General features: G+C 37.0%; 1 protein-coding gene across 10 annotated transcripts in view; it reads left to right on the top strand.

Moving 5' to 3' along the window:
• Window positions 1–19,822, top strand: part of ENOX1 (ecto-NOX disulfide-thiol exchanger 1) — a 572,082-nt gene that overhangs the window by 298,002 nt on the left and 254,258 nt on the right. For 2 of the 10 annotated variants that reach the window (XM_059144569.1, XM_059144561.1), the window contains exon 5: window positions 10,986–11,098. The exons of 6 other annotated variants lie outside the window; for them this stretch is intronic. The gene's annotated coding sequence lies outside the window, so the exon portion shown is untranslated. Of the gene's footprint in view, window positions 1–10,982; window positions 11,099–19,822 lie in introns of all 10 variants that reach the window. 2 more of the 10 variants (XM_059144568.1, XM_059144560.1) reach the window with 1 other exon arrangement.

Here is a 19,822-nt window from a genome sequence, read left to right as displayed (position 1 = left end):
TAAATTGTTGTAGAGGTTACAGTAATAAATATTTGTAGAGGTTATGTGGTCATTTGACTTGGAGGTATTTTAGCCTTCCTAGTAATCATCTTTCATCTACCAGAACACTTAGCTTCAACATTTCGACCTCCTGTGACTGAAAACTGAAGTATAAGCACAAATAAAAGATCAGAGTTAACTGAGAGCATTAATTTTTGAGAGTTATTAGATTTAAGTCTCAGTTTCGGGGTTCCCAGATCTTTCCGGGCTGCCAAACTAGTGTCTAATTCCTTAAAATTGTAACAGCTCTGTTTATTAGAGTTTGGTGCACTCTCATATTTGGTTTTGTTTTGTTATTCTAAGGGATTAAAGCTTTTTTTTTTTTTTGGTAAATCATATTTCTGTATATGACAATGGGCTGACCCAGTTGACACCACTAAAAAAATGCAACTTGGAGAAATTCAGGAGTAAAGCAATTATTTCTAGAATTGTGGAACCTTTCCTGGGTTCAATTCTCACACTTTTTAATTATTTAGTCCCTTCAAGATGCTGGAAATTATTATACTGTAAATTTTCTTACCACTTGCCAAATGTAATTTTCTATATAAAAAGATTAATAAGAATTGAGATTTCCTTTGTTCTCCCTTGCAAGCAATGCTGTGGTCTTTTCTGAAAGTCAAGTCCATAGGGTCCCCCCCACCACGCTTAACCTTTATTTTTCTTTGTATTTGATGGAGTTCTACTAAGTTGAAATTTGGGCCACGTTTAGTTTTCAGCCGACTTTTGTACCTGAGTGTACGTCTTCAGAAAATAGAGCTTCTGTCAGAAGTGCCTGCACACATTACCTATAGCTGCTCTGCTGGCCCTCCCCATAATACTCAGGCTTTGCTGTATGTCTGGAATGAGCAGGGAAATGCTTTCAATCTTCAATCTGTTTTTAAGATTGTTCTGGTAGTACAAATATTCCCAGTGTGAGATCATTAGGGCTATCTTCTAACATTAAATTATGAGTTGTATCAGTACCCATGATAATGATAGATCTGCAGATGACCCCAATTCTCATTTGGCATATTTGTTAGTAAGTGTGGAATTCCAGCAAATCGTACACCTTTCATTTTGGCAGATATTGCTTTAGAAAATGAGATATCTGCTTTATCCATCTATCTGCCTTCACCACGTTGCACTGGGACTCTGCTCCAGTTGTCACCAAATTGGTAGCCTTCTTCCCTTCCTCTTTGGGCTGATCTTCCCAGGAGCTGGAGTGGGACAGCAGGGTTCTAATCCCAGCCCCACGGAGCCTCAGAAGAAAATGAGGAAATGTACCCAGTAGTAATAGGCCTGCTGTCATCCCTTTATATTTCTTTTATTTTATATCAGAGTCCATAGAATTTTTTTTTTTTTAAAGAAAAGAAATAACCAGGCCACCCCTGGCTTGGGAGAATGACAGTTGGTTGTAATGTTGGATTATAAATTTTCCAAATGTTATTTGAGAACGTATGTTAACATTTGAAATGGAATGGAAAAGAGTAAAAAAATAAGTCTGGTTTTTGATTCAGATTTGATCAGCAAGTTCATTTTGAGCAAATTGAAACCTAAATTTGGATTCTTCAAAATAGAAACAACTATGCAAAATGTAAAGATAAGTGATGCATTATTCCTGAATGTGTTGAAGACAAAATTAGCTTAACAAGTCTAGGCAGAAAACAGAACTAATAAGTGTTAGAAACCTAGCAAATTTGTAAATTTCAAGTGTGCTCTTACTACTTGAGATAAAGATATAAATAATTAAGGAAGGACAAAGAATTTTGAGGATGATTGTAAGAGAGACAAAATTAACATGAGGAAACCTGCCTAGCCTGGGTGAATCAGAGACAGCACACTTGTTGGAATTATGTGATGTTTAATCTCAGTATAGTTATAACCTCTCAAGTAGATACAGTAGTAAATACAGTAGTAAAAAATCTCAAGAACAACATAAACCCTCTCTATCCTGCTTCATGAATCCCTAACTTCTTCCTAATAATTTTATTCTAAGATGATCCACACTGAGAGGAATTACAGAAGTTTGGCCTTTTACCATTCTTAACAATATATATTAATTTTTTAAAAGATTTTATTTATTTGAGAGAGAGCACAAGTGGGGGCTGGCAGAGGTAGAGGGAGAAGCAGGCTCCCTGCTGACTGGGGAGCCCGCTGTGGGGGTTCCATCCAAGCCCCCAACCAGATGCTGACCTGACCCAAAGGCAGATGCTTAACCAAATGAGCCACCCAGGTGCCCAGCAATGTGTATTAATCTAGAAAACAGTAGATTAGCCTAAAGTCAGTGGTAAACTTTGAGTATGATCTCCTTGATATACTTGTCTGACAAATTTTTACTATTTAAATTAAAAGGCTGTTTTAAAATTACAGGTGTATCAGTGATGGAACTCAGAAAGATGATTTCCAAGTGACTGTTTTCATTTAAATGTAACATTTTATTTCCCCTTAGCAGTAAGGTTTCACTTGAGGGGAAGGATAATAAGACATTAAAGCACAGGACACTTGACTCCCAGCTTGCATCTCCACTCAAGAAAGAGGTCATATAGTATGGACATCCCAGCGCCCCAGCCCAAGAGAGAAGTGGGAGAAAAAGATAAGAGCTGGGAGAGGTGACTGCCAACCAGCTTTCTCTTCCCTCTTATCCCAGAATCTGGCATGCTGCCAATGTCTCTTTAATTTTATCTTTAGCTTCTATTGATAGTATTGGGTTTGTGTGTGTGTGTGTGTGCCCCCAAACTGGAGGTAGGAAAGGGAGTTCCTTTTTAAATAGACCCAAGGGAATGACATATTTTTATGAGAAAGGCATTTTTCTAAATTCTTCCCTGAAAATATGGACAAGATTTGAATAAATACTATAGGTGAAAGTTTTCCAGATTAAAAAGTCGGAGACCATTTCCATTCATTTGAAATGTTTCACACACACAAAGGAGTGCTATTTACTGAACAATGCCATCACTGTTAGAAATTCCATCTTCAATTTTAGTAGAGAAAGTATAATCCCAAAATAAAGATGAGTTGAGGGAATGGAATGTACTTTTCCTTTCTTTTAAAAGAATTTCTTTTGTTGTTTTAAAATCCTGGGCAAAAATCCATTAATCACAGTTTCTTAGAATTATCAAAAGTATATATATTTGACAACCCCCCAAACAGCAGCAATAATAAGATGAAACAATTTTCAACATTCTAGAGGTCAGTTTTCTTATTAGAAACATTGCTACATTTCAATTTAGTAAAAGATATAACATGAAGACATTCCACTTCCATTTACAATAACCATTTATAAAAATGATGTTTATAAGCACTATAGAAAATATCATTTATAAAAACGTATTTTTATTTATACACTTCTCAGCAAAGTAGGCTATAACCCACATAAATTCTGCTACCTTCTTTCCTGTCTGAGAATTTCTGTCACTTAGGAAAACATTCAGTTGCTTCATCTATTGATTAAAAATGCTAAAAATCGTATTTTTAAAGTGAATCCTGAAAAGGAGGTGGCGGGGTGTAAATAGTACTATTTTCTTCTTTTACTGCACTCAGAACTTTTCCCCCCAAGATTACCTTATCCACCTTCATTTTGGTTAGGTCCTGGAGGGCGATGCATAGTAGAACGGTGCCGAAAGTAGGCTGTGATTTAAGTGTTTGCTGAACAAATAAATAAGAAAATTAATTAAAAGTGGCCTACAAGGGTGAATTTCCCAAAACCCCATGACTTCAGTGGGCTAAATACCAGATGGGAAGTGTTTGGGAGACATAATGCTACATGTTCTTGCTTTACGCTTCCTCTCCAAGGACTCACTCTATTTATTGCTGTGGCATCTGGCAGGCTCGCTTTTCTGGGCCCAGCATGCTTCATGCCGTGTGTTAGCATTTTCCTGGAATGAAAGTCAAGGAAATACCATTTCTAAAAATACGCTTTATGGGTTTTCAAAAATATAGTATTTCCTTTCTACTAACTCATTCACTTTGAAATCCTAATAAATGACATTCATGCATTGGAAAAAATCACAGTGAATCTGACTTTATCTATGCAACAAGCATAACAACTGCTTTCACGAAATGTGCAAACACAGTCCTCCTCTTCTGTTTTTGAGACATCTTATTTTTGTGGGTTTATGGCCACAGGCACTCCACGCTCACTAAAAATAGTTGCTAAAACATTTACTCAGTGCTTATTTATCTCAGGAACTGTTCTTTACATATATCAGCAAGTCCAGTCCTTTACCAATCCTTTATATGAGGTATTATTTATCCCATTACATTTTATAAATAAGGAAATTTACACTTAGACTATTAAATAGTTTGCCAAATTCACCTGGTTAGTATTTTACAGGACTGGGATTGCTTTCTTTTTTCCTTTTGATTTTTTAAAATTCACTTATTATTTATTATGAAAGACTACGTTTTTAAGAATTTTTTTCTTTTGCATCATTTTATTATGAAAATCTTTAACCATACAAAAAGGCAGAAAGAAATGTTTAGTGAACACTCATGTACCCACCACTATCCTTCCGTCCTTCTAGCCATCTACGAATCCATCCCACTTTTGGACCCATTTTAATACGTAAGTTGTAACCCAAAATACTTTGGGTTATATATCATTACTAGAATTCAAACTTTGTGTTTTATTTAATAATTCTTTTTTTAGGCAAAATTGATATTTACATAAAATACACAGATCTTAAGTATACATTTCTGTAAGTTCTGACAAATGTGCTCAAATCTGTATCACCTCAGAAAATTTCCTCATACACTTTCCCAGCAAATCCCCAGCCCTCTTCACATCCAGAGTAAATCACTTCTGTTTTAGAACTTCATGTAACCAGAATCATATACTGCATATTCTTCTGTGTCAGGTTTCTTTCAAATAATATAATGTTTTTGAGATTACTCTGTTCCTGAGTTTATCAATGCATTTCTTTTTTTTTTCTAATTTTTAAATTTTTATTTAAGTTCACTTAATTAACATATACTGTATTCGCTTCAGAGGTAGAGTTCAGTGATTCATCAGTCGTATATAACACCAGTGCTCATTACATCCCATGCCCTCCTTAATGCCCATGATCCTGTTACCCCATAACCTCACCCTCTTCCCTCCAGCAATCCCCAGTTTTCTTCCTATGGTTAAGAGTCTCTTATGGTTTGTCTCCCTCTCTGATCAAATCTTGTTTTATTTTTCCTTCCCTTTCTCTATGCTCCTCTGTTTTGTTTCTTAAATTCCACATATGAGTGAAATCATATGATAATTTTCTCTAATTACTTATTTCACTTAGATACCCTCTAGTTCCATCCACATTGTTGCAAATGGCAAGATTTCTTTTTTTTTTTTTTTTGATGGCTGAGTAATATCCATTGTATGTATGTGTATATATTCACAGATACATACACACCACATTTTTATCTACTCATCTGTTGATAGACATCTGGACTCTTTCCACAGTTCAGCTGTTGTGGACATTGCTGCTATAAACATTCAGGTACACGTGCCCCTTCAGATCACTACATCTGTATCTTTGGAGTAAATACCCAGTAGTGTGATTTCTGGGTCATAGGGTAGCTCTATTTTCAAATTTTGAGGAACCTCCATACTGTTTTCCAGAGTGGCTGCACCAGCTTGCATTCCCACCAACAATGTAGGAGGGTTTCCCTTTCTCTGCATCCTCGCCAACAGCTGTCACTTCTTGACTGATTAATTTTAGCCATTCTGACTGATGTGAGGCGGTATCTCACTGTGGTTTTGATTTGTATTTCCCTGATATCGAGTGATGTTGAGCACTTTTTCATGTGTCTGTTGGCCATTTATATGTCTTCTTTGGAGAAGTGTCTGTTCATGTCATCTGCTCATTTCTTGACTGGGTTATTCTTCAGGTATTGAGTTAAGTTCTTTATAGATTTCAGATATCCATCTTCATCTGATAAAACATTTGCAAAAATCTTCTCCCATTCTGTAGGTTGTCTTTTAGGTTTGGTGACTGTTTCCTTTGCTGTACATTTCTATTTCCTGGGGACTGATATTGTATTCCATAAATATGCCATGGTTCATTGATCCATTCTTCAATAGATGAACACCTTTGCTCTTTGCAGGTTTGACTTTAATAAATGAAGTTATTATGAGCATTCCTGAACAAGTCCTTTTGTAAACAGAGCCTTTCATTTCCATTAAGTCACTATTGAAGAGTGGAATTTAAGTCATAGAAGGTACATACTCAGTTTTACAAGAAATTACAGGTCTTTGTCCAAAGCAGTTGCACCATTTTACATCCCTACATACAGTATATGATAGTTTTGGTTGTTCTATATCCTCAACATTTGGTATTACCAGTCTTTTGACTTTTAGCCACTCTGATGGGTTTTTAGTGGTACTTCCTTATCTAATATGCATTTTTCTTGATGATTCATATCTGGAAAACTTCTTTATGTGCTTACTGGGCATTCATATATCTTCCTTCATAAAATGTCCATTAAATTATTTTCCCATATCTATATTGGGTTGTTTGTACTTCTATTTTTGAGGTTTACTATATAAAATACACACACACACACACACACACACACACACATATATATATATGCCTTCTATCTTTGTTCTTCTTTTACAATATTGGTTTAGCTTTCTTAGTTGTTATGAAATTTTATATACATTTTAGAATTAGCTTGCCAGTTTCTAACAATAATCAACTTAGTGGGGCTCTTATTGGGAATATATTAAATCTAAGTCTCAATTTGGGAAGATTTGAGTATCATCAATAATGAGCGTAATTCATAAGCACAATTCATAAGCATATGTACCTTCTCCATTTTGATAGGTCTTCTTTAGTATTTATCAGCAATATTTGGTAGTTTTTTGTGTAAAATTCTTATATGCTTCTTATTTCATATTACTAAGAATTTTAAGTATTTTTAATACTTCAGGTGAAATTTTGATTTTTTTATCTCCTAATTGCTTACTGCTAACATAAAAAACTCTAATTATAGTATTATCTTGATGCCAAAATCGAACAAATATAAGAAAGCTACAGACCAATATTATTTAGGAATGAAACAACATGTGAAGAGAATTATACACCATGGGCAAGTGGGATTTATCTCAGGAATGCAAGGCTAGTACAACATTCAAAAGTTAATCAATTTAAGATACCATATTAATAGAAAAAAAAGGGCAAAAACCATGTGATCATCTCAGTAGACCCAGAAAGAACATTTGACCCATACTTTTCATAATAAAACTATTCAACAAACTAGATATATAAAGAAAATTTCTCAACCTGATAAAGGATATCTATGAAAAACCTACAACTAACATCATACTTAGTGGTGAAAGACTGAAAATGTTTCCTACCAAAGATGAGAAACAAGACAAGGATATCTTCTCTTGCCACCTCTATTCAATAATATACTGGGGGTTTTAGCCAAGGCAGGCAAGAAAAGAAATAAAGGGCATCTTAATTGAAAAGGGACATATAAAACAAACTCTGAATACAGATGGCACAGTCTTATATAGACAAAATCCTAAGGAATTCACACACACACACAAAACCATTGGGGCTAATGAATGAATTCAGAAAGGCTGCAGGATAGATCCGTGTATTACAACCAGTTATATTTCTATACACCAGCAATGAGCAATCTAAAAATGATTAAGAAAACAGTTCCATTTAAAATAGCATCAACATTTTTTTTTAAAAAATGCTTAGGAATAAGTATAGCAAAATAAGCATAATATGTGGACAATGACACCACATGTTCTTGAAGACTAATGTTGATATGGCAATCTACAAATGTATGAATATAACACAAAATATAATCACTAGTTTTTAGAAAACATAAATGAAAACCACAGTAAAATACTGCTTCATACCCATTTGGATCACTATAATTAAAAAAAAAAAAAACTGATGATAGTAAGTGTTGGTTAGGGGGTAGAGATTTTGAACCATTATTCCTTTTGGTGGGAATGTGAAATAACTGTAACCACTTTGGAGCAGAATTTGGCATTTCCTCAAAAAGTTATTCATAGAATTACCATTTGACCTTGAAATTGTACTCTCAGATATAAAACCAAGAGAACTGAGAATATATGTTCACACTGGGACACCTGGGTGGTTCAGTCAGTTAAGCATCTGCCTTCAGTTCAGGTCATGATCCCAGAGTCCTGGGATCAAGTCCCTCTTCTGGCTCTTTGCTTAACAGGAAGCCTGCTTCTCCTTCTGCCTGCCACTATCCCTCCTTATACTCTCTCTTCTGTGCCCTCTCTCTGGCAAATAAATAAAATCTTTAAAAATACATATCTATATATCTATATCTATATATATATATATATATATATATATTCACACAAAAAACTCAAATACAAATGTCCATCAAATATTATTCCTAATAGCTGAAAGTATAGAAAACCCAAACAGCTAATGAATAGATAAACAAAATGTGGCATATACACACAACAGAATATTATTCAGCCAAAAAAGGGAATGAGATACAGATAAATGCTACAATGTGGATGAAACTTGTAAACAGAATGCCAAGGGAAAGAAGTCAGACAAAAAAGACATGATGTTGTCTAATTCCATTCATGTGGAGTGTTCAGACAAGGCAACCCCATGGAGACAGAAAGTAGACTAGTGGTTACCAGGGACTTGGGGGAATGGAGAGTGAGTGCTAATGGTACAGGTTTCCTTTTTAGATGATAAAATATTCTAAAATTAAATAAGGATAATAAATAGGTGCACAATCTTATAAATATACACAGAACCATTGAACTGTACACTTAAAAAGGATTAAATATATGGTATGTGAATTATATCTCAGTATAAAAATAAAACTGTGCTGATTTTATAAGCTTATTTACCAGCTATAATTATTGTTTGGTAGATTTCATAGGATTTTTAAATATAAACTATGCACATAGGGACAGTTTTGTTTCTTTCCTATGTTTATCTTCTATTTCTTTTTCTTACTTTATTGTAGTGGTTCAAACCTCTTGGGAAAGAAGTGGTGAGATTGGTTATCCTTGCCTTGCTCTTGATTTCCTGAGGACTCTTTTATTGTGTTAAAAATTGAATAAGATTTTAGCCGTAGGATTTCAGAGATGCTTTTTATCAGATTGGAAAAGTTCTTTTCCATTCCTAGTTGGTTATTATTTTATTATAAATGGATGTTTAATTTTCTCAAAGGTTTCTTCTTTATCCATTAAGTGACTCATACAGTTTTTCTCTTTTGTTCTTGAATCTTTCACTTTATCTTGTACCTGATTATCAATGAAATAGACACTGGGATAGACAATGAAGTACAGGATCCCACAGAAGATTTTTCAGGGCTAAGGCTGCATGTGGCAATCCACATTCATTTGTCTAGAAATAGTTACCTTTACACCTAAATGCAAGGACTAGTGGGAATTATAGTCTTCTTATGTGCCTAGAAGAACCATGAAATGATTTGGTGAAAACAGAACAGTTACAGTGATGATGTTTAAAAGAAAAAAAATAAAGCCATACATTTCTTTAGCACTATATACTATCTAATTCAAAAGTCCTTTCCATTTTCTATGATTTGTATTAGAATTCAGCATGTATCTGTCATCATAGGCTGTTGCCCTGGTCTGTTCTTTATTCTTCATACATTTCTGGCCTTTTCATCCAGTCCCAAGGTTTTCCATCTTCCTTTTTGGGCCGAAGACCCTGAAATTCACTTCTACAGCTTAGACAACTCTGCTGAAATCTGAACCTCATTCCAGCAAGCCTTTGAAGCATGTCTGCATGGGTATTCCACTTAAAAGTCCCCAGACTGAGTTATTTCCTTCTCGAACTCTTTCTTTCCTGTGTCTTGTCTAACTCAGATAAAAGCACATTGGATACCCCATTATTTAATCCACATTCATCTCTGACTTATCTCTCTCACTTTCCACATCTAACCACTTCAATGCATTAATCTTCTAAAATCTCTCTCAAGTCTATTCTTTCTTCTGTATTTCCATAGCTATGGCAGGTCCTTACCCTCCATGTGGAGAATCATAGCATCCTTGCCTCACAGCTCAGCCCAGCCCCTTTGAGCCTTTTCTCACTCATTTTAGGGTAACATTTCTAAAAATACAAAGATAATTATGGTACTTTTATAAATTAAATAATCTAATGACCTTCTCTTACAGTATCTGTTTTCAGGCTCTTCTTCTTATTTTAAAGTAGTAGAAATCTGTTTTCAGGTTCAAATCCTGGAGTTGAACAAAACAGTAAATGGATAGTAAGAGCCAGTTTTCTCCCTGCTGCAGCATTTGCAGATAAGCAAGGAGGGGAGGCCGGAATGAAAACCTTAGTACTGGATTAGAGATGGACATGTCACATAGGAACATGTAACCCAATATATATATATATATAGATAGATAGATAGATATATCTATCTATATATATATATCAACGGACAGGTATAGGAACAATTGTGGTTATGTGTGTATACCTGGGCTTGAATATCTCCATACCTTCCCTAGCTCTTCCTGCTGACAGGCCCTGGGGGCAGTGCTACCCCCATGGCAGCTAAAACACCAGCGCCCAAATACTGGTTTCTGAACCTCATGCCCCAATAAAAGGAACTAGGAATATTTGAAGAAGTGGCTGGTTCTAGGGCTGAGGTTGGAAACATACAATGTAAACTTGGAGCATTTGTTATTCCCCAAAGCAGTAAGGTACTCAAGAACCAGAAGAATGGGGGCATGTCAAAAGGGACATAAGAGCCAACCTAAAAAAGTTCCCAGTGACCAAGGCTCGAATAATTTGAGCAACAAAATAGATAATGTGGTATTGGATTACAGTTGAAAGTATAAGATGAATATATATGAGTTCATCCATATAAATAACTGATTGAACAAATTAATAACTGGAATGGAAGGGACAAATCTTCCTTATAAAATAATTCCACCTAGCAAAGGCAGATATGGTTTCCTCCAGCAAGTAAAGTTTATTCTCATCCTCCAGTAGGAATTGAACTTAATGACTGACTCCCAATAAGGGAATTTGTGAAGAAGAGGAAGAGTAATTTTCCAGAGGAGAATCCTGTTAAACACTAGTGATCAAGGTTATCATCACAAGTGGTAAGTCTTGTTGATATCATACAGCTCCTGCTGTGACCTGATGAAAAAATGTACCTTATCTCTGCAATATTGCTCCCCAAACCCATAAACATAGTCTGGTCATATGGAAAACAGTAGACAAAACCAAAGTAAAGGACGTCCTCTAAAAAACTGGCTAATATTTCTCAAAACTGTCAGGGTCATGAGTAACAAGGAAAAACTGAGAAACTGTTATGATGAAACGCAATGTGGTGTCTTGGACTGGATGCTGGAACAGAGAAAGTACATTAGCAGAAATCCTGGTGGGATAGGAACGAAGGCTGGAGTTTAGCTAATAGCAGTGTACTGGTATTCGTTTCTTTCTTCTTTTTTTTTTTTTTAAAGATTTTATTTATTTATTTGACAGAGAGAGATCACAAGTAGGCAGAGAGGCAGGCAGAGAGAGAGGAAGGGAAGCAGGCTCCCTGCTGAGCAGAGATCCCGATGCGGGACTCGATCCCAGGACCCTGAGATCATGACCCGAGCCAAAGGCAGCGGCTTAACACACTGAGCCACCCAGGCGCCCCGGTATTGGTTTCTTGATTACGACAAATGTGCCACAGTAACATAAAAGGTTAATGTTAGGGGAAACTCGGTGAAGCATTTATGGGAACTCTGTACTATCTTGGCAACTTTTCTGTAAAACTAGTTCAAATTTTAAGAGCTATTTAAAAAATTAAGAAGGCCCAGTATAAGAGAGATACTCGCCAAGCTACTGTGCTTCAGGCAGAGTTGCAGGACCCAGAGTCCTGACTCCCTGGCCTCCCCCTCCCTCCACTCCGTCCTTGTCCCACCTCCCTCCCTCCCTAGGGCTCAAGGGTTATCTGGCCCAGATTTTGCAAACAACCACCTATAGAATTAAACCCAAACCCCTTGACGTGCCTTCCAGTGCCCTTTATATCCTCGCCCTTGCCTCCCTCTCTCTTCATCATCTGTTGATCTCCTGCCTCCTGTATTTATTTCCATCATATATTCTGAAGGCAATTTCTTTCCTTCAAGCAGACCATGACCTTTGTGTTGGTTTTCCCATGCTGTTCTTTCAGCTTAGAAGATTTTTCCCAAGTTTGTTCAGCCTCAAAAACTCTCCATTTTATGCCTAGATATCTGAGAATTTAGCTCAAGAGTCTCCTTTCCAAAGTCTCTAAGGGCAGGGAGGTGCTCTGGCAGTATTTCCATGATAACTTGACATCCCTCTTTGCTGTTTGTATGCAGGAAGCCTTCCTTTGGGGGTTGGCAAGCCCCCTAAGGAGATGTCATTCATCTCTTTGTGCCAAATATCAAGGCATACCTAGGGCAGAGCAGGTATTAAGTACATGTCAAGTAAATGGATAAATGGATGGGTGGATGAACAGACAGTAGCAAGGTTACTAAAACTAAGTTATGTCCTTTTTTTGTGGCATTTATATTTATTTGAATCTGGCTGTTCTAAAACTACAAACTCAACATTCTAGTAGGCAAATTGATTGCCTACTAGTCTTCTAGGATAAAAGTCTTTTATCCTAGAAGACTAGTCTCCTAGTCTTCTAGGATAAAAAGAAAAGCATTGGGTCTTGGGGGATAAGTACTAGACTTAATTCCACCAGTATGTCTAAAAAACATACTGAAGGGGTTTGGATTTTACCCCTTTAAATAACAAAAAGTCTACATGTTGCATTTTTTACAGTCAATTAGATGGGGGCTGTAATGTTGCTTTTTCAGTCCGCTGGTGTTTGGAGGACTTGTCAGTAAAGCTGGTGGGTACATTCATCTTCATTAGCCGTTTCAAAGTGATGCTTTTTGATGCAGGTGGGCCAACTATTCTCAGGTACTTTAATTTGCCAATTATTGTACCCACGGATAAGAACAGATAGTGATTAGTCTCACATTTTGCTCACTGGGCAGCTTAATGTTCTTGTCACCTTACATTGAGTTTTAAATGTGCAAAGTGCAAAAAGTGTCAAATGCTTTTCTCGAACTTAAGGGTGGGAGGGTGGTCACACCTAGTTACTTGCATTGCTTCTGGATACAGAAACTAAAGGGCCTGATTGATTAATAAAAGAACTAGATAATATGGCAGAAGTCAATCAAGGAAGAGGGTGCATGTGCACGTGTGTATATAAAGGCTTCGGTGTATCTACTTTCTTTCACAGAAGCACTGTATGCTAGCTTTGAGAATCCAAGTGCTAGTTGATGGCTTAGATTACTACCATTTTTTTTAAAGATTTTATTTATTTATTTGACAGAGATCACAAGTAGGCAGAGAGGCAGGCAGAGAGAGAGGAGGAAGCAGGCTCCCTGCTGAGCAGAGAGCCTGATTCGGGGCTCAATCCCAGGACCCTGGGATCATGACCTGAGCTGAAGGCAGTGGCTTTAACCCACTGTGCCGAAGGCAGAGGCTTTAACCCACTAAGCCACCCAGGCACCCCAGATTACTACCATTTAAGGAAAGAGAGCATGGTAGGATATTCTTTACAAAATAACTTTACACCTTAATAATTTCCTTCTTTGGATATTCTCAGGCAACACAGGTGACCCAAAACACAGAGTGAGATGCATCAGTTTTTCACATAATGAATATTCACTGCCTTATACTTTGGATGGTTTTACCTGAGCTGTGTTTCACTAATGCCTTCTTTAATTTAAAAAAAAAAAAAAAAATGCCATAGAAAGGTAGGAAAGCTCCCTTTGGAAAAGCCCACCCCTCCCCCTGGGCAGTTTTGTTTGCTGTTCTTTTGCTTAATTGGGAGTAAAGTTGACTGGTTTATGGGAACCAAACCTAGTGCCCCTATTAGCAGAGAAGATTATTTAAAAGTGTAAGAAGGCATAGGAAAATGTCAGGCACATAGCATCCCAGACATAAACTTTAGTTGCTACCCTCTTGAAGAATGTTTGCATATAATGTTGTTCACGCCACTGATAACAGAAAATGTATTTAATAACTACTCAGAATTAATATGCTGTAGTATGCATGGCTGCCTAATTTAATTTATCTCTGATTAAGCCTATTATGTTTGAGATCACTTTACAGAAGAGATTTTTTTTTTTTTGCCAGCTGTAAGCTTATTTGAATTGTAATATAAGTTAATAATGTGTGAAATAACCAGTGGTGCCTACTTCTAAATGTTAATTTTGCCCACTGACTTCCTGAGATGATGCATACCCAGATCATTCATTGACATTTAGTTCATATCTTGCATGAAGGCCAGATATTGGAATAAATAGGAAAATTAACTCTTTTAGGAGGCAAAGACAAATGGAATAGTAGTGCTTAATTCTGAAATCAGAGAAAAGGCCATTGCATTGTAAAAGTAATTGAAAATCAATGCTTGATAATCATCACTTAACATGACAACTAATGCATAACTTTTGCACAAGTTCTATCGTAACTGTAGTCCTTCAACATTAAATAACCACTTGATTAGATAGGGTGGAACCTCAAAGAGTTTGGCCACGACTGCTGGAGCATTTGACTTGATGTCTGGGTGATGAGGTCTCTTCAGTGGGCCTAGCACAAGAGAGGGAAGGGACTTTTGCCACTGCCGTTCAGTGGCTTGGTCCCCAAGCTGGACTTTATGCCTGTCTTAAACCAGCTCTTTCATCCACCAGTCCAGTTCTCATTTTCAGTGTCATAGGGTGATCATCACCAAAAAAATGATTGGGTGATTATGACCCCCTTGTTCAGCGGTTGGCCTTATACTGAGTTACTTGCCTCCCTAGATATGGTTTCCATTGTGTAGAATGTGTATATATATTTACATTTCTTTATTTTTATTATATTTCTTTAAGATTTTATTTATTTATTTGACATAAAGAAATCACAAGAAGGCAGAGCAACAGGCAAAGAGAGAGAGGGAGAAGCAGACTCCCTACTGAGCAGAGAGCCCCATGCGGGGCTCGATCCCAGGACTCTGGGATCATGACCTGAGCTGAAGGCAGAGACTTTAACCCACTGAACCACCCAGGCACCCCTATTATATTTATATTTGCTTCTTACCTACCCCAAAAGTGTTTTTCTCCCTTCTGGGATTGCCTTTCCTGGTTCTAATTGAAATTCCACCCAGTCTTCAAGGCCTTGTTTAAACCCTACCTACCACCCTGTACAGATTTCCCAACCGTCTCTGGGCACAGCCATTTCCTCTTTGATCTCCTCTTGTGGCTGGTGACTCCATTGTTTAGTCACCTTTCATGTGTTACATGGTGAGCTCCCTGAAGGCAGCTTGAGTTTTGAGTTTTAAACCTTTGTGGCCCCACAGTGCCCAATACACACACACAAAGGCAATAGATGGTGGTGTTTGATGGTCAGAATGAAAACATGAAAAGACAGAAACTTATATATGCTGATCCTTAGGTAAATAAATATACAGTCAGTTCTTAAACATTCACGTGTTTAAGATGTGATATGGAAACTTACATGTAATGTTTAAAAAGTCAGTACCCATAAAGTAGATTTCTCCTGGCTCTGAGTGGCTCTTATTAGATCTGTAGTTTGAATCCCAGAATGTATGCAAAGTAGTGTTTTTTAGCCCATGGTAACCTTAGAATGAACTGGGGAATTTCAAATACATATTCTAATGATTGGGACTCACCTTCAGACCAAATCAGGGAATAGCATCATTTTAAAAAACTTAACCAGATGATCTAGAAAGGAGCCAGGATTGAGAACCACCGGTGTAAAGGAAACTTAAAGGTCATTAAATTCATTCATCCTTCTGGTGTCTGATTGCTTTCTACAGCTGTTTGGCAATGAAAGAAGAGAACTTCTAATAGGGAGATTAAAATTACAACTTTCTGGTGCAAGAGTCCAGTCCTCTCACTCAGGCCACAAACCAAGGTTACCCACTGTCACTGTTTGCCAGAAGACTGTCTCAGTTTTAGGGTCCAGAAGGCCCAACACATGGGACACCTATCTGTCCGGGACAAACTAGGATGATTGGGCTACCCTACTACCAACACACTTATTCTTTAATTCAACAATGTTGGTTTTTTTTTTTTTTTTGATAAATTTCCTTTTAAGGAGGAGGAAAAGTATGCTTTTGAGGCAGAGTATTTAATGAAAAGATAGAAAAAATTAGAACACTTTAAAACCTTAGCAGCCTAGAGGGGAAAGAGACACATCAAGAGAAAAAAGAAAACATAGCAACAGGTTGTGTTGGAACTCCTGCAATTAAGGTGAAGGAGGGGGGTTTATTTCATGTAATTAGTTAAAGAACATCAACATATTCATTCACTTTTATCTCTGCTATGTAGATAAATTAAGAATGATTTTGTAATGTAAGAAGCATTAAATGAAAATCCCAAATTTATAAATATAATCAACTTAGCTATAAGCTCCTTGAGGATATTTTTACCAGTAAGAAAACAAAGACTTATTGAAGGCTACATGGAAAGTTCCTGACACAGCTTCTGGCTCTTGGATACTCTTTTGGTGGGTTCTTTGGCCTCTTTCCTGCTGTATATCCTTTTATTGCCAGCAACATACAGCACAGCCCTTTCCTTTCAGATCAAAGTAAATGCTGGTAGGTTGATAGGAGAAGTGAAATTGTTTTTGGTGACAAATCGTTTTAGCAGTTTAACTTGTAATTGTAGCATTAAAAATTATGCCCATGAAATGCCCATTTGAGTCTTCTGTTTTCACGGTGTAGTCCAGCAGCCTCAGGATTAATTTATCCTGAGATTTTCCATCCAGGTCCTGCTGATCAGTGAGCAGCCAGTCCAATCACTACCTTGCTGATTCATTTCATTCACTGATTGCCAAAATTGCCAGATGTGTCTTAGTAATCTGACTCTCTTCTTCACCAAATCAAATCTACCAAATTGGCAGCAGTTCATTCAATGTGTTGGTGATCAGAGATACTGATGGTACCATGTGGAGGAGATGTTAACCTATACTTAGAAATTTCCTTGAAACCATGATAGACTTTCTCCCATAAAAGTTAAATGCTGCTGTAGGAGAAATCAATAAATAAAACCTCTGACACATTATATTTTCCTTTTTTTTCCTTATCTAGACCATTTAACTGAGGCCATAAGACTCAGAGAAACATTATAGAATGAGAAGCTGCAGGTCAACTCATCATCCTTTCCAAAATATGTTAATAAGTAGTACCTGAAAAAAAAAAAAAAAGTGGGGATGATTTGTAAGCAAATAAGTTTGTGATACACCAGGTTGAACAAATCCAAACTGGTCCCTGGAATGGGGGAGATGAACACATATTCCAAAATTACCTAACTGTAGAACTCTTTCTCTTTAATATCTGAAGGAGCTTCATCTAGCCTCCCAATTTTGCTGTTAATAGTGTCCCCAAAAGGTTAAGAAACTGATCCAGAGTCAAATATTATCTTCAATTTTTTTCCACGGTCCCTGCCACCCCCATATTGCTTTCCCTAATTGCCTATAGAACTTATCCCCATCACTCCTAAGTAACTCACATGTTCCTTCTAATGGACCAGCTTACCAGTGATGTGATGCCTAAGAACAGAAGTGAAAACTGTTCACTTAGAAAAGATATACTTCTAGAGAGTTAAAGGTTTCTTCTTATGCTCTGATTTTAATAGCTTTTATTTATTGGGCATGTAGAATATGTCAGGCTCTTTATATGTATTATGTTATTTGATCCTCATAAAAACCTGCAAAATAGATAATATTATGTCTGTTTTCCTGTTAAGGAGATTGTGAGCTTTTTGAAGATCATACATTCAGTATGTTGGAAGAGTTAGGATTTAAAACAAGGTCAGTCTGACTACAAAGTCTTTCATCTTATGAAGCGCAAAGATATGATCACAGCTGCTTTAGAAGCATTGTTGTGGACAACATACTTACTTTTTAAAACAGTTATTGGCCCATAATTGAGTTATGGCATAGTATAGAGAGAATTACATAATTTCAGGTAGACAAATTTGTAAGAAATATATTCAGGAAAAATAAAAACATATTAAAAGGATAGCCAGTAATCTGACCTAAATTTATTTTGGGAATGAGGTAAGGAATATATATAATATATATTAGTGCATACATAGATAGTTTTGGGGGCAGTAAAAGGACAGGAACATAACTGGAAGATAATCTGAGCATGTAATTGTGACACTTTCTTATCTGGATTGTTTTTGCTGGATAATGGTGTTTTTTATATGAATTTTGGGTTCGTGTTCCTGAATGAATGAATGGATGGAGTTTCTCCCTAAACACTTAGTGATTTCATTACTTGAATGCCTTCGGTGTGAGTGAGCATTGTTTAGAGTTATCTTAAAGTCAGATGACTTTCAGCAGTCTTTTCTCTTGTTTAATAAACTTATACAGGTTTTCTTAAAATAGTTATTTGGGCCAGTCGTCTCAGGATTTTTTAAAATCCTTTTCTTGATGTGTGTTTCTTTTATTTCCTTCCCCACTCTGTCCCCCCAGCTCACCTTCTCAACCCTCCCTCCCTCCCTCCCTCCCTTCTTTCCTTCCTTCCCTTGTACTAAGAAATTGACGTGGCATCTGCCTCAAGTTGATTATGGGTCCAAACTTCTGGAGTCAAGATAACAATGAGACACTGTAAAGCTAAATTCTTAGAGGAGTTCAACTCACTTTGCATAACACTACCTTGAAAATAATGGATAATTAAACTGATTTGGGCAACATTCTCCCTGAAAATAGGTTTCAGGTAGTTAGTCGTTGATTAGGGGTAACCTGAAATTCTCTGGATAAACAAACTAGACCAGAGTAGAATACATAATAAGTACATAAAACCCAGGAAAAATTTATAAGACTGGAAACCTGTGTTCTGTCAGATTGAAGACAATGCATTCACATCTTCTTATCCCCAAATCTCCCTGAAATTGTAGTAAAGGGTCAAAAATCTACAAAAAAGATAAAAAGAGAATGAGAGCAAGAGAGACCAAGCCAAGGAGGAGATGCTGCCAAGTAGGAGATGTCAGCACATTTGGGGAAGATGGCACCTTGATGGAGGAGGAGGAGCTGAGCTAGCCTGGGAAAAGCCTGCAAATTCATTCTGGAGGACCCTGGGGAGACTTGGAAGGGTGTGAGCATTAGTCCTCTCCCTACATCACATCATCCCTAACAGTTTTCCATCCATGCTGGATGCTTGAGGCACAGTTTCCAGCTAAAGTGACTCAGAGCTGCTCTGGACTCAAGGAAATGCAGCCCAGACTGGAGAGGTAAAGCCAGGGGAACTAAACTCCACAGGGAACAAGTTCGACCCTCCTGGACTATTTCATAGCAGAGCTCCAGAGCAGCTAGTGCTGGGGACCAGCTCTTTAGATAAGAGTTTAAAGGATGCTCATCTAAAGAAACTGAACAACTCAAAGAAATGACCTGACTGGTGTTTGGAATTCCTATCAAAATGGCTGGATTCCCTACCCAGTTACCCCACAAGGATGCTTGCCAGGTAATAAAAATGCCCTGCACCCATGCAGGGCTTCCACTTAGTCTTGTAAAGACTCACTGTTCCAAAGTGCGTGTGTGTGTGTGTGTTTGTATCTGAAATATAAATGAATAGTGAGAGAGTCACCAGTGAGTTTAAGCCCCAACATAAAATACAGAATAAAATATAGAGATCAAAACAGGGAAGTTGGGGGGGGGGGTTGCTCAGTGAAAATATAGATAACTCAGAAGTAGAAGAAAAACTTTAAAGAACCTAAATATCTTCAGAAAGATTAGAGGACAGTATTAGATCTACAAAATAAAAAGGGCATCCTATTTTTAAAAAGGATAATCTGAAGATAAGA

The sequence above is a fragment of the Mustela lutreola genome, chromosome 13 (genome assembly GCF_030435805.1).
Source record: "Mustela lutreola isolate mMusLut2 chromosome 13, mMusLut2.pri, whole genome shotgun sequence".
Lineage (NCBI taxonomy): Eukaryota > Metazoa > Chordata > Mammalia > Carnivora > Mustelidae > Mustela > Mustela lutreola.
Note: the sequence above shows the minus strand (reverse complement) of the source record. Positions and strands in the feature narration are given on the sequence as shown.